Genomic DNA, 13,942 nt, shown 5'->3' with positions numbered 1-13,942 from the left:
GCTCCTCTGAACGAACTTCCTATTGGTCGCTCTGCAACAGCGACCAATCAGAACTGTGCCATTCCCTTCGAGGGAAAGACTCCCATTGGTCTTTAACTCATCAATCTCATTGGTTGTTAAATGTAAATAGGCGTGGCTATATTAGCCCGGTAATGTTTAAAAGGAGGCTAGCTCCCAATGTTAAACTGTTCTGGTTTCTTACTGAGTTGAGTGCTTGTTCGTTACTTCCAATAAAGCTGAATCACTTGCTGAATCACTCTACGAGTCCTTTGTTAGCAAGATCTAACAGATATATCAGGGCTCTTTTTGTAGAAAAAGCCCAGCAGGAACTCGTTAGCATAATAGGCCACACCCAACAGCAGGAACTCATTAGCCTATTGGGCCACACCCCTGACAGCACAGCTCATTAGCACATTAGGCCGCACCCCCATGTTACCAGAAGTGTGGTCATCCAGCCACACCCACCTTTTGCTAGCAACCACTCCTCATTCCTGAATCCTGTAACCTTTGTATTGTCTTCCCGGCTATCCGACCTTTGGCTCTGTTGTTTACCCTGATTCTGGAATGCGTTTACAGCTTCCAGTGTGTAGTCTCTGTTTAGGCCACACACCCCTAATGTAGCCAATCCGAATGTGTTTCTGCTGTTAGATGTGGCCTATTATGCTAATGGGTTCCTGCTGGGTGTGGCCAATTTAGGAGCCAGCCGGAACTCCGTTCTTGTGCGTTCCTGTCCAAAAATAGCCCTGGATATACTATACGAGGCAGGGACATCATTCCAGGTGCCAGAGCGGAGAGAGGAGATAGTGTAAAATTCAACCCTGAGCAGGGTTGTATTGGGTACTTTGTAGTATGGTGTCAGACACAGGCACAGTGAAGTGGAGGATACAATAAGAATGTCTCACTTACTGCTTAATGAAAAACAGTGGGATTGAGAATTAACAGGACTTATTACCAAGCTCTAGTAATTCCCCCTGTACAATTTATAGATCTAGTCACTGCCCCTCCATAAGAGCAGCTGTTTCAATAAATGTATTAAGGAGCCCTTTTCGCATCTGTTCCAGGCCATCACCTTTTACAGCATCTCATCTTTGCTCCTCCCAGTTCTCCCCTTCCATCAGCAGGGCAGGGATGAGTTTAAGTAATTTACAACATGAAATTATCTCTGAAACATGGCTGGTCTGAGAACATGCCAAGGAGTGCATGTGGCAGTGAGGAGATGACATAAGGCTTAGAAAATCTAGGATGATGGGATGCAGTTTCCAGATATGAAGCCTCTTTTGCATGCTATCAGAGGAGGTGGACTTACATGGGACTGCTGGAGGTCAGCCAAAGGGAAATAGTTGCAGTTCCTAAATTGGCAGAAAATGAAGATGTTACCATAGTGGTTAAGACAATCTTGGCTAAGAATATGTGATGGACTTTATGAAAATTAAAACCTTAAGATAACATGTGCATTTTTTAAAAGATAAAAAGTGAAAGTAGACTAACCTTATCACTGTAGGATAGTTTTTAAAAGTGCCAATTCAGACCTACAAAATTCCAGACAGTCACTATGACAACTTAAAGGAACAAGGATGCTTAATTGTTCAAACTTTGAGAAAGGTTGTGTCCTTGGCCCCTGTGGGGATATTGTCAAGTGAATGAGCTGTGCTTCAGTGTATTACCAAGAGAACTTGAGCGCCTCTCACTAGGAGATGGTGTAGTGGTTAAGAGCGAGGGACTCTAATCCAGAGAACTGGGATTGATTCCCCACTCTTCCACATGAAGCCAGCTGGGTGACCTTGGGTCAGTCACAGCTCTCTCAGAGCTCTCTCAGCCCCACCTACCTCAGAGGGTGTCTGTTGTGGGGAGAGGAAGGGAAGGTGATTGTAAGCCACTCCAAGATTCTTTTGGGTACTGAAGGGCAGGGTGTAAAACCAACTCTTCTTCTCTTCCTCTAATAAGGGCTCCTATAAATACTTAATGTGATATACTACTGCATTTTCGATCCTGAAAATTCTTAATACAAGAACATGACAGTTCTTAGGTCTCTTCATCCCCCTTCATAGCATCTTTGGTGGTATGGTTCATGGCACCTCAGCCTAGAAGTACAATATGAGCATAGAGATGTTTGCACCTGCTGTATGCTGCAGACAGAACTGCCCCTTTCTTCCACTCAGCAAACCCCTCTGAAAACCTTGTCTCTGCATTAAGAAGCTCCAGCCATGCCTTCTATTGAAAATATCATCCTGACTCAATTGTGCAGTGCTTCTCCTTCTCCCATGTGCTTGTCCAGCCAGAAGAGGTGAGGTCAGCATCCCTTTCCTGTGGCTGCATCCCTTTCCTGATAAGCTTAACCCTGTGGTAATTTAGTCCATGTGACAATCAGGCACATTTATCTTACTTGAACTTCCTAGATCTGCTCACTCAGATAGTAACTAGTGAAAAACCAACCAAATCTGCTTAAATAAATATATATTTAATATATAATTAATGACAATGGGTCATTTCTGGAAAACAATTTAGAATAGGGCTGCCAAATCCCCCTGGGGGGTGGATTTCCCCCCGCTTTGGAGGCCCGATTTCCGCCACCGCGGAATCGGGTGGCCACAGCCATTTGAGGGGAAAACATAGAGTTTTCCCCTCAAATGGCTGTGGCCCTGCCCCCAGCGTGCCCGGCGTCATCACATCACATCCGGCCGACATGCATGTGGCACACGCGCACTTTGTGCACGCGCGTGCACTCAGGACACCGTCCGGGAGCCCCCCGCCGCAAGGAGAATCAGGTTTGGCAACCCTAATTTAGAAAAGGCCTTATACTGATAAGTACTGTTTGCTTTTCACAGTTGCATAAGGTGAAGACAATGTGTGTGTTAGTGAACAGAGACAGTAACTCAGCAGATAATCTAAATGCCTCAGGGAGTCTTACAACCAGAATAGTTAGCAGAGGTTTATGCCAAAAAGAATTGCTCTGATAGCTTTTGTGCACATTTTTCCAAACATTGCAGTCTCAGTGGCTTCAGGAGGACTTTCTGGATCTATACAAGCAGAAGTGGATCCTGTTTGCTTGCATTCTGTGCATTGTGTTGGTACTGTGCCTGTGTGCCTACATAGAGCAAATGTGTGTTTCTATTATCTGAATGCAGGTGCTGCAGACTGAGGAAAAGAGAGATAGAAGCCTTGGAGAGACCTTGGAAAGCCATTGCCAGTCTGAGTAGACAATACTAACTTTGATGGACCAAGGGTCTGATTCAGTATAACACAGCTTCATGTGTTCATGTGTTCAAGCCAAGGCTACACAGATACACCCATGATACATGGCACATCTGATTAGGCTATGCTATATCTCACCACCTTGAAAAAGAGAGCACAGCTTCAGAAGAGAGATGTGTTGCTTGTACCCACTGGAAGGCAGGCAGGCTGCAAGCAGATGTGTCAGGGACAAATGCTTACTCCCCAACAAAATAAAGAGAGCTCCAGACCAGATGAGACATAAGAGATCTATGATGAGATTTCTCTAAATGAGAGATCAGCAAGTATCACATTTCTCAGATTTCCTCATGTCTTTAATTTTACTTAAAAAGCAACTGGGGATTATTCGGATTGGAGCAGTTTAGAGTCATATTAGTAGTTCTCGGGTATTTGTGCATAAGTCTTCCTTTTCATATGCAAAAGAAGTGTGTCATGGGATGGAGGTTTTTCCTTTAAGGAAAGGAACCAAGCAATACAGTGTTTCCTGGATATAGTCTCCGTCCTTTTGAGAAGTGTAAGCATGATAACTGCATATTAGTGTTGTACAGATAGATCTGCATCCTGTGCTAGCTTAATCTGAGAAATCATTTTGACTGTGACACAAACTCAGCTAATGTGCTTATTTCTCTGCAGAAAGCAATGAACAAGTACATGCACATTTCTTGAATTCTGAAGACCATGGGAAAGACGCTAATCTGTGATTAGGCCCAAGAGCAAAGTTGCAAAGTATATTGCTTGTGGTTCAGTCAGAGATGATGCCAAGATCAGCAAGGGACCAGGGAATGAAAGAATGGGTTTGTGATTCCCAGATGGTTGCAAAGCTGAAGCTGAAAATTCCCTGTGGCTAATAGTAAAACTTTGAACAGATGCATGTAGAGCCCATGAAGTAAATGGCTTCTAAGGAAATCTGGCTATGCGCAGAGACCAGTGATTATCTTGTTCCTTTTCTCAAAAACAGATATTCTTTTATGACTACAATGTTTACTGCTAACAGTTTGATAGATACGGGTAGGGCGGGATATAAATCCCAATATCTCTCCTTTATATATAATTGAATAGTGGGTGCCAAAGTTCTAAAATGCCCTCCTTTAGTGTATGGACGCTTGAACTGTCAGTCAGAAGACGCTGGCTGGGTTGACTGGCTGCTTTGTGCAGTCCCGCCCAGCGTTTCAAGGTCTTTTGCATATGGAAGCTGATTGGACTTCACTGCATTCCACACCTCAAACTCACCCCCCTCCCCGCAAGGCAGTTGGAATGTCAGTTGCATATGGAACCTTCAAGGTCTTTTGCATATGGAAGCTGATTGGACTTCACTGCATTCCACACCTCAAACTCACCCCCCTCCCCGCAAGGCAGTTGGAATGTCAGTTGCATATGGAACCTTCAAGGTCTTTTGCATATGGAAGCTGATTGGACTTCACTGCATTCCACACCTCAAACTCACCCCCCTCCCCGCAAGGCAGTTGGAATGTCAGTTGCATATGGAACCTTCAAGGTCTTTTGCATATGGAAGCTGATTGGACTTCACTGCATTCCACACCTCAAACTCACCCCCCTCCCCGCAAGGCAGTTGGAATGTCAGTTGCATATGGAACCTTCAAGGTCTTTTGCATATGGAAGCTGATTGGACTTCACTGCATTCCACACCTCAAACTCACCCCCCTCCCCGCAAGGCAGTTGGAATGTCAGTTGCATATGGAACCTTCAAGGTCTTTTGCATATGGAAGCTGATTGGACTTCACTGCATTCCACACCTCAAACTCACCCCCCTCCCCGCAAGGCAGTTGGAATGTCAGTTGCATATGGAACCTTCAAGGTCTTTTGCATATGGAAGCTGATTGGACTTCACTGCATTCCACACCTCAAACTCACCCCCCTCCCCGCAAGGCAGTTGGAATGTCAGTTGCATATGGAACCTTCAAGGTCTTTTGCATATGGAAGCTGATTGGACTTCACTGCATTCCACACCTCAAACTCACCCCCCTCCCCGCAAGGCAGTTGGAATGTCTGGTGGTGTGTAGGTCCCAGGATCATGTTTTAAAAGCTACCTGGGGGATTATGGACCATTCACACACTTTCAACCTTAACATACCTCATAGGGGGAGAGGAGAATGATGACAGCTGCTTTGGTTCCCACTGCAGGGAAAGACTGCCCTTTCTCTAGGCAGAGGCTGGGGGGGGGGACATAGGGTTGCCAACTCCAGGTTGGAAAATTCCAGGATATTTTAGGAATGAAGCCTGCTGAGGGTGGGGTCTGAGGAGGAGGAAGAGGGGGACCTCAGACAGGTTACAGTGCCATAGACTCCACCCTCCAAACCACTCAGTCCCTCATGGGGAACCATTGTTGCCAATCTCCAGGTGAGGGCTGGAGCCCAGGTGAGGGCTCAAAATTACAATTGCTCTGCAGAAGGGAGGGCGGAAGTCAGCTGAAGTCAAAGGGGCAGATAATGGTAAGTTGATGGTTAGCTGGGAAGGAGATGGGGTTGCCAACTCCAGGCTGGCCAATTCCTGGGGATTTGAAGGGTGGAGCCTGGAGAGGGTGGGGTTTGCGGAGGGGTGGGACCTCAGACAGGGAGAATGCCATAGACTCCACCCTCCAAACCACTCAGTCCCTCATGGGGAACCATTGTTGCCAATCTCCAGGTGAGGGCTACAGATCACTCAAAATTACAACTACTCTTCAGGGAGCAGAGATCAGTTCCTCTGGAGAAAACAGTGGACTCTCTCATTATACCCTGCTGAGGTCACCACAGCAAAATGACACTGTTTGCCCAAAGCCAGAGCACTCCCCCAGAGCCTCTTTCTAGATCTCGTTGTATTTATTTCCACAACGGGCTTTACTGCTAGTAAATAAATAAATAAAATAAATAATGTACCAAACATGGAATTATGATGTTCGCTGCTAGAGAGGTATTGAATAAGTCAGGTGGCAGGTGAGAGATCACTTTACTGAAGCTCAGGGAACCCATTCCTTCTCTTGCTTTGTTTGTACATTCAGAAGGCTTCCAAACATTGTTGTGAGTGTTGAGTATACTGGAGGACAGGAAAGTGCAATAGGAAATATTTCATTGAAGAGGTACTTCCTGTTATGGGGCATAACATCACTGTCTTGATGGTTGTGCAGCTGTGACACTCAGGCTGAGTTACCTTCTAGTCTGTGTGGATTGCTCAGCACAGACATTATGGCCCAAATAGGTGGGTGGTCTGCAAGTAGCAGCGGAACTCTGATTTAGAGCACTTCCATAAATCATCCACAAAATCAGGATTTCCAAATCATAACCTGGATAACTGAATGTTGTCTTTAATATTATGTCCAGCGGTCACCCCAGAATCCCCGGACTTACCATGGGAGTGCCAGACTGTCCTCTGCACTTGGTGACAGGAGGGTGAAGTTCTGCCCTGGGTTGAGGGCCTGGGCCTGCTGGCCATCTAGGAGTTCATTGTCGCTGCCACAGATGGGTCAACTGGGCCCACTGAGTAGACAGGGTGCTCAAGGGAGCATGGGGCTGCCCATTATGCTTGGCCCCACCCCCTGTGGGCATGAGATCCCAGTGGGAAAAAGTAGGGTTGCAGGTCTCTTCTTACCTGCAATGGGAGGCTCCCAGCTCCTTGTTGAAATTTTTCTGCACAGTGACACTCTACCGTTCAGAGTAAAACTCTGTGCTAACCATAGAGTCCCCCCAAAAAATGCTAGTATCACCTCACAACGGCCCTGGCATGATGACATCACTACTGCTGACCTCATTGCTGTGGGACACTGCTGTTTGGAGATGGGGTTTTCCACACCAGCCAGCTGGCTGGCAGTGGATTGGGCCCCCCAAAATCGGGGGATCCCCTGGCCCCACTGGGGGGATGGCAACCCTAGGAAAAGGGGAGGCTGAGGAGAATGCAACCACATGGGCCATGGCCAGCTGGACCTTGTTTCTTGAGAGACAGGGGCTCCCTCAATGAGGTGGGCGAGGTCTCCTCCCTTCCTTGAAGCTCCCAGGTAAAACCATTCCCTAGTGAGGAGGCAGAGGTGGGCCCAGAGCCAGAACAGCTACCAAGGCCCTGCTATTACAAATGAGTTCAGGCAGCCAAGGAGGAGTTGGTTAGCTGGGTGGTCTCTGAAAGCTAAGAGGTGCTAGCCAGGAGCCAAAGTCAGGGGGGGCCTCTTGGCTCCCACTTATGAAGCAGAGGAACAGAGATGAAACAAGTAAGAGATACAACAGTTGCACAATCTCCTGGTACATCCTTGATGCCAAAGTCAATCTTCAGGTCTTTGGGCTGCTCCAGGCAACTCAATGCAAAACACTGTTCCTACAAGCATCCTCATACAAACATCTTAGCAGGCCTGTACTTTCTCATATTCACCTGCCAGATTCTGTTCACCATTTTGGCTTTCAAGGCTCCATAAGGAAAGGGTGTCTTCAGCTTCCTGGAGTTTTGTGTAGGCAACTCAGTCAGACAAAGAGCCAAGACTGTCTCTAGCTTCAAAAGGAATGCAGAACTGTCAGAGGAGAACTTAGCAGTGTTTTCCATCTGCTTCCAAAGTAAAGGGAAATCCTTATTCCTTATCTTGCCCTGATAGTTCCTGGCCCATCCAGCCTCATCTTCTCTGTGCTCCACCCTACATCTGATTACACAGCTAAACTATACTTTCTCTTTGACAGCCCAGCCCAGTGCAGGCATAGTTATACCTGTGGAAATCAGTAGTGTTACGTGCCCCTACCTCTGTCTAATATCATACTATAAGTCTCCCATCTCTCTTGCTCCTTCCCTCATCTTCCCCCAGACATGCAGTAGTTATATCTGACAATTATTAGCCAGGACCACAGCAGCTCATGATGTTTGTGCAAAAAGGTCTGCTTGTGAACTTTCCCTCTGTTCTAGGCTTGCCCCCTTGGCAACTGTGTGAAAAAGGGCCTCAGACCAGGAATCCAGTCAGTTCTCTGGTATCTCGCTGGCTTGAAGGTTTAAGCTTAGCAAAATTAAGGCTAGAGCCCCTGCACATCTGTGGCCCAAGACAGCCCTTATTTATGTATCTTGCCTTGGTCCCAACTGCACCCCAAGTGTATCCACATGATGGTTCTGGAAGTCATCTGATTAGAACATAGGAGTCTCCTGTCCTGTAGATTAGGTGACCATCTGGCTAAATCACATGACAGGTAGTGTCAGCTAGCTGCCATGTTTTGCTTGTGTCCCTCCCTGTTCCCGCTTGCTTGCAGCTCAGCCACTTGCAGTAAACATTGCTTGGGAGACCGTGGGAGATAGCTCTGCCAGACTGCATTATCTGTCTGGTCTTGTGAGGAAGGGAGGGCTTGAGTTCCACCTCGGGTGTGAATCTTACTGCTCTCAGGAGACCCTGCGAGTCTCCTGCTCATTATGTAATCTCCCACTGGGAGAATTCCCCCGCGCACGCTCGGAGTTCATTTGCTGAGCCATTTGCCTCGTCCTGCTATATGTAGGGATGTTTCCGCCCCATAGTCATTCCTAACAGTAATCCTATGGATATGGTACCAATTTTGTACTCTAATAAAGCATAACGCTTCTTAGGAAATGTGTGTAGAGAGTTACTTGCTGTGGAAACTGACAGAAATTGTTAGGAATCCCTTTTTCTCCATCGAGCTGAGTCTCTCACAAATGAGATGAGCGGTCCCAGTGGGGCAGGGGTTGCTACCCTGATAACCACGTCACTGGCCACCCCGGTCACTGTGGAAGTACCTACCCCAATTACCACGGTGGCGCCAGTGACAACCACGACAGCAGGTTTTTTTGCGCCCGTGAGGACGGCGAGCCCAGGAGTGCCAATCTCTACGGATGGAGGGGCCACCCCGAGATTGATGGTCTTGTTTATCCCGGTGCATTTGGGAAGAGGAGTGACCTACCGCCATAAAGAGAGGGATTGGGGCCGGCATCTGGGCGACTCCACGCAAACTACCTGGTTGATGCCAGGGAGCAGGAGTCGGGACAGTATCTTTGACCCGCAGTCTAGGTCAGGGGCTTTGGAATGACCCTGGGTAGACCCATCTTGTTCCCACCGAGATTGTCGGTGAGTCCAGGTTTGGATGTGGATGGGAGATTGGATGTATTAGAACTGGACTGTTGCACTATAATGCGTGACATGGGACAATTGCTCCATAATCTGCCGGGGATAGTGGCCCGGGCGGTGCAGACCCAACTGGCCGCCCCTCAGGTCCCGCCACATCGTCATCCCCGGTGCCTGCCCCGGCCCCGGGTCAGCCGGTCCCACAGCCAGTTCCACCGCTGCCTCCCCCCGCCGCCACCGCTGCCACTGCCGGATCAGCCGCAAATTCCAGCACAACTGGTGGTTCCAGCCCCCCCACCCCCGGCGATACCATGACCCAAGGACTTGCTGGATGTTACGTTTGATGGCGACCTGAAGAACCTTTAGTTCTTTATCGTCCGAGTGATAAAGTTTGTCGAGCGCTTGGCTCACCTGTTCCCCAACGAGGAAACACAAGTAAATTTCATTGCTTCCTGCCTGCGAGGTGCAGCGACTAGCTGGTATGTGGGGCTTCACAACCTGGAGGCGATTGAGTTGGAGAGCGTTGATGCCTTCATGTGGTCGCTGCGAGCCCGATTCGAAGACTGCACAGCGGGCAAAAAGGCGGAGGTGTTCCTCAGGACTTTCAAGCAAGGCGAGTTAACGGTCTGGGAGTATTCCACTGAGTTTCATTGGCAGGCGGCCAAAATCCGGGACTGGACAGACCCCGTGTTCGCACAGCAGTACCGGTTGGGCCAGAATGTGGAGATTCGAAACTCGGTTTTGGGGACCCGAGACCCGCAAACCTTGGAGGTGTGGGTGCATTAGGCTGAGAGCGCTGAGAGCCACTTGTGCACTGTGTGGTGATAATGCGGTGGTGGGTGGGAGAACAGCACTGGCACCCTCCCACCCCAAGGCGAAAGCCGGGCCCCAAGTGCCCTCAGTCAGAGAGCAGTGGATGAAACAGGGGCTGTGCCTAAGATGTGGGGACCACGGTCATTTCACTGCTAACTGCCCCTCGGGAGAGGGCAGGGGAGCGACGGGGAAAGAAGGTGACAAGCACAGGAGTGACTTACTCCCCAGAAAGGGCACGGCAAAAGCAAAAGGCCCCGCCCCCTCCAAGCCGAGGCGGAGAATGAGTCAAGCGGGGAGAAGGAGACGGAGACAGCGGGAAAAGGCCAGGTCCTGTTGTAAGTGGCGCAGAACAGCAGGACCCACCAACAGAAGCACCTAAAGCGGTGAGCAGCTACCCACCCCTCTTTTTCGTGACTGTGACTCTGATAAATCCCACTTTGGGCACGCACATCAGGGTCCGGGGCCTCATCAATTCAGGTTGCGGGCGGGATTTAATCAACCCCTCCTTGGTCGCTGGCCTGGATGTGGACGTGGTCCGGCTGGCCGAGCCCTTGGTCTTCACCCAAATGGACGGGTTCCCGATGAAAGAGCCGTGTAAATACGAGACTGCCGTTACACATGGGGGCAGGGGACCATTGGGAAGAACGGACTTTTATTGTGTCCCCAGGGGCCAGATTCCCCCTGGTACTGGGAAACCCATGGCTCCACAGGTATGATCCCTATATTTTGTGGGGTGACAGGATTATAAAGTTCATCTCCCCCAAATGCCAAGGCCATCTCTGGAACCTGAAGTGGGGAGTGGCTCCGGGCACTGACCAAGTTCAGGCGTGCTTAGCTGCTGAGGAACTGAAAAAAAATCCCTTGGGAGTATAGAGATCTAGCTCAGGTTTTTCGCAAAGCCAAAGCTGATGAGCTTCCCCCACACCGCAATTCTGACTGTGCAATCGAGGTGCTGCTGGGGCATAAGATGCCCAAGGGAAAACTCTATGCCATGAGCCCCTGGGAGAAAGTGGAGTTGCAGAAGTTTATTGACAAAAACCTGGTGTGAGGTTTCATCCAGCCCGCTTCTTCCCCGTATGCAGCCCCTGTCCTCTTCCGGAAAAAGAAGGATGGGGGGTTGCGGCTGTGCACCGACTATCAGGGGTTGAATGCTGTCTCCTGTACGAATGCTTACCCTATGCCATTAATCAAGGATCTCCTCACTGAAGTGGCTAATGGGAAAAATTTTTCCAAACTTGATTTGCGTAACGCTTACTTTCGGGTGCACACCCTTCGGATGAGTATAAGACTGCTTTCAATACTCCTCTAGGGCAGTTCAAATACCTGGTGAAGCCATTCGGTCTTCAGGGCCCCCCGGGGGTCTTCATGAATTAATAAATGAAGTGTTGCATGAGCACCTGTTTAATGGGGTGCTTGTTTTCTTGGACGACATTTTGGTTTACTCCCCCAACAAGACCTCCCATGTGCAGTTGGTGAGAGAGGTCCTCAGAAAGTTGCACAAGCATAAACTATTTGCCAAACTGTCTAAGTGCGAATTTCATACAATGGAAATTGATTTCCTGGGCTATCACATCTTCCCTCGTGGCATAGAAATGGACCGGGGGAAAGTAAAAGACATTTTGGGGTGGGAGACCCCCAGAACTCGCCGTCAACTCCAAAATTTCTAAGGGTCTGCTGAACTTTGCCCAGGTGAGCTTACCCCTCACTGACTTGTTGAAAACGAAAGGGAAGGGTCCAGAGGCTACTAATCCGGGGGCTAAGCAGCTATGGACCCCGGAATGCCAAGAGGCGTTCGACAACCTGAAAGCCCTTTTCACCATCGAACCCATCCTTGCGCACCCTGACGAAACTAAAAAGTTTGTGGTGCAAACGGATGCCTCAGACGTTGCTATGGATGGGGCAATTTTGCAAGAAGGAGCTGACGGCAAACTCCATCCCCTGGCCTATGTGTCCCGCAAATTCACTGACACTGAACATAACTGGTCGGTTTGGGACAGGAAAGCCGGCGCAATCCGGCTGGCTCTCTCCACGTGGAGGCATTGGCTGGAGGGAGCGAGGGTGCTGTTTGAGGTGTGGACAGATCACAAGAACCCTGAAGTGCTTCGCACCCCCCGTAACTTAAACGCCAAACAGCTCCGGTGGGCTGACTTTTTCTCTAATTCACTCTCCACCATTTCCCAGGGAAGTCAAACTCGCTAGCGGATGCCTTGTCCCACCTCCCGCAGCACGAAAACCATCGCAAGGAGGTCCTAGAATCCATGTTCATGCCTTTCCAATTGGGCGGGGCAGTGACGACGCGGAAACAGGCTAAACTAACCCCCGGGGGGATGGGAGGCCAAAATCGCTGCCACCTTTTCGGAGATGGACAGATGGGAAGTGGAGGTGGCGGGGGATTTGGTGCTGGGGCCAAACGGCTGTTGGTATAAAGACACGAAACTGTTTGTTCCAAAACTGTTGTGGGGGGAGGTTATGGGGCTGGTGCATGGATGTAAGCCAGCTGGCCACACGGGTTTTGTGAAATCACTACACCTCCTGCAACGCACCTTCTGGTGGCCCCACATGTGCAAGGATTTATTCTTGTTTGTACATTCCTGCCAAATGTGTATCATGTGTAAACCTAGGAAGGGGAAGCTCCCCGGATTACTGAAACCATTACCAATGCCAAATAGACCATGGGAGGTTATCTTCATGGATTTCATCACAGATTTACCCCCCAGCAAATCCATGGCGGTTATCTAGGTGGTCGTGGATTTATTCTCCAAGCAGGCTCGTTTCATTCCTTTCCCCAGTTTACCCACGGCTCGGACGTTGGCCAAAGTGTTCCTCAACCACATGGTCAGGCTACACACACTACCTACCAAAATAATAATGGACAGGGGTCCTCAATTTGTCTCGAGGTTTTGGGGTGAGCTCATGGAGATTATGGGCATAGAACGGGGCCTGAGCAGTGCTTATCATCCAGAGACTGACGGCCAATCAGAATAGGTTAATCAAACCCTTGAACAATATTTGAGATGCTTTACAAACTTCCAACAGGAGGATTGGGTGGACCTACTGACTCTTGCTGAATTCTGCTATAACAACGCCTTCCACGCTTCCACAGGGATGTCACCGTTCAAAGCTGCTTTTGGTTCCCCTGATCCCCTTCTTGACTTCAACTCCAGGGGCAGGGGGGGGAGGCGTTTGAGTGGAGTTCTACTTTGAGGGCGGCGTGGCCTAAGATCTGCGAAGCTTTAGACATGGCCAAAGCCGCCTACAAACATCAGGCTGACAGGAAAAGGGTGGAGGGTTGGGTTCTGCAGCCTGGGGACTCTGTGTATGTGTCTACTAAAAATCTGTGTCTTTCTCAGTCTTGCTGAAAATTGGCATGGAAATAGATTGGGCCGTTTAAAGTTGTAAGGTTGATTAATGAGGTCACTGTCGAATTGGACTTGCCTACGAACTTACGGAATGTCCATCCAATTTTCCATTTCAGCCTCTTGAAGTCTTTCCATCATCTAATCCATGGTGTCCAGTACCGACTGCCCCCCGTTCTGGTGGAGGGGGAGGAACACCACAAAATATCTGCCATTCTGGACTCTAAAGTAAAATGTGGACAATTATTCTACCTAGTGGAATGGTTGCATTGGGATCCTCAGCATTGGGAGTGGGTGGTGAGGAAAGATGTGTGGGCCCATAAACTCCTGCGGAAATTCTACACTTGTTTCCCGTGGAAACCGGGAGGTTGCCTGTCTGCTTTGGGAGGAGGTTGATGTGTTTTTGAGGGGGCAGGATGTCAGCTAGCTGCCATGTTTTGCTTGTTTTCCTCCGCGTTCCTGCTTGCTCGCAGCTCAGCCGCTTGCAGTAAACATTGCTTGGGAGACCGTGGGA

The sequence above is a fragment of the Gekko japonicus genome, unplaced genomic scaffold, assembly GCF_001447785.1.
Source record: "Gekko japonicus isolate JY-2015 unplaced genomic scaffold, Gekko_japonicus_V1.1 scaffold222, whole genome shotgun sequence".
NCBI lineage: Eukaryota > Metazoa > Chordata > Lepidosauria > Squamata > Gekkonidae > Gekko > Gekko japonicus.
This window is presented reverse-complemented; position numbering follows the sequence as displayed.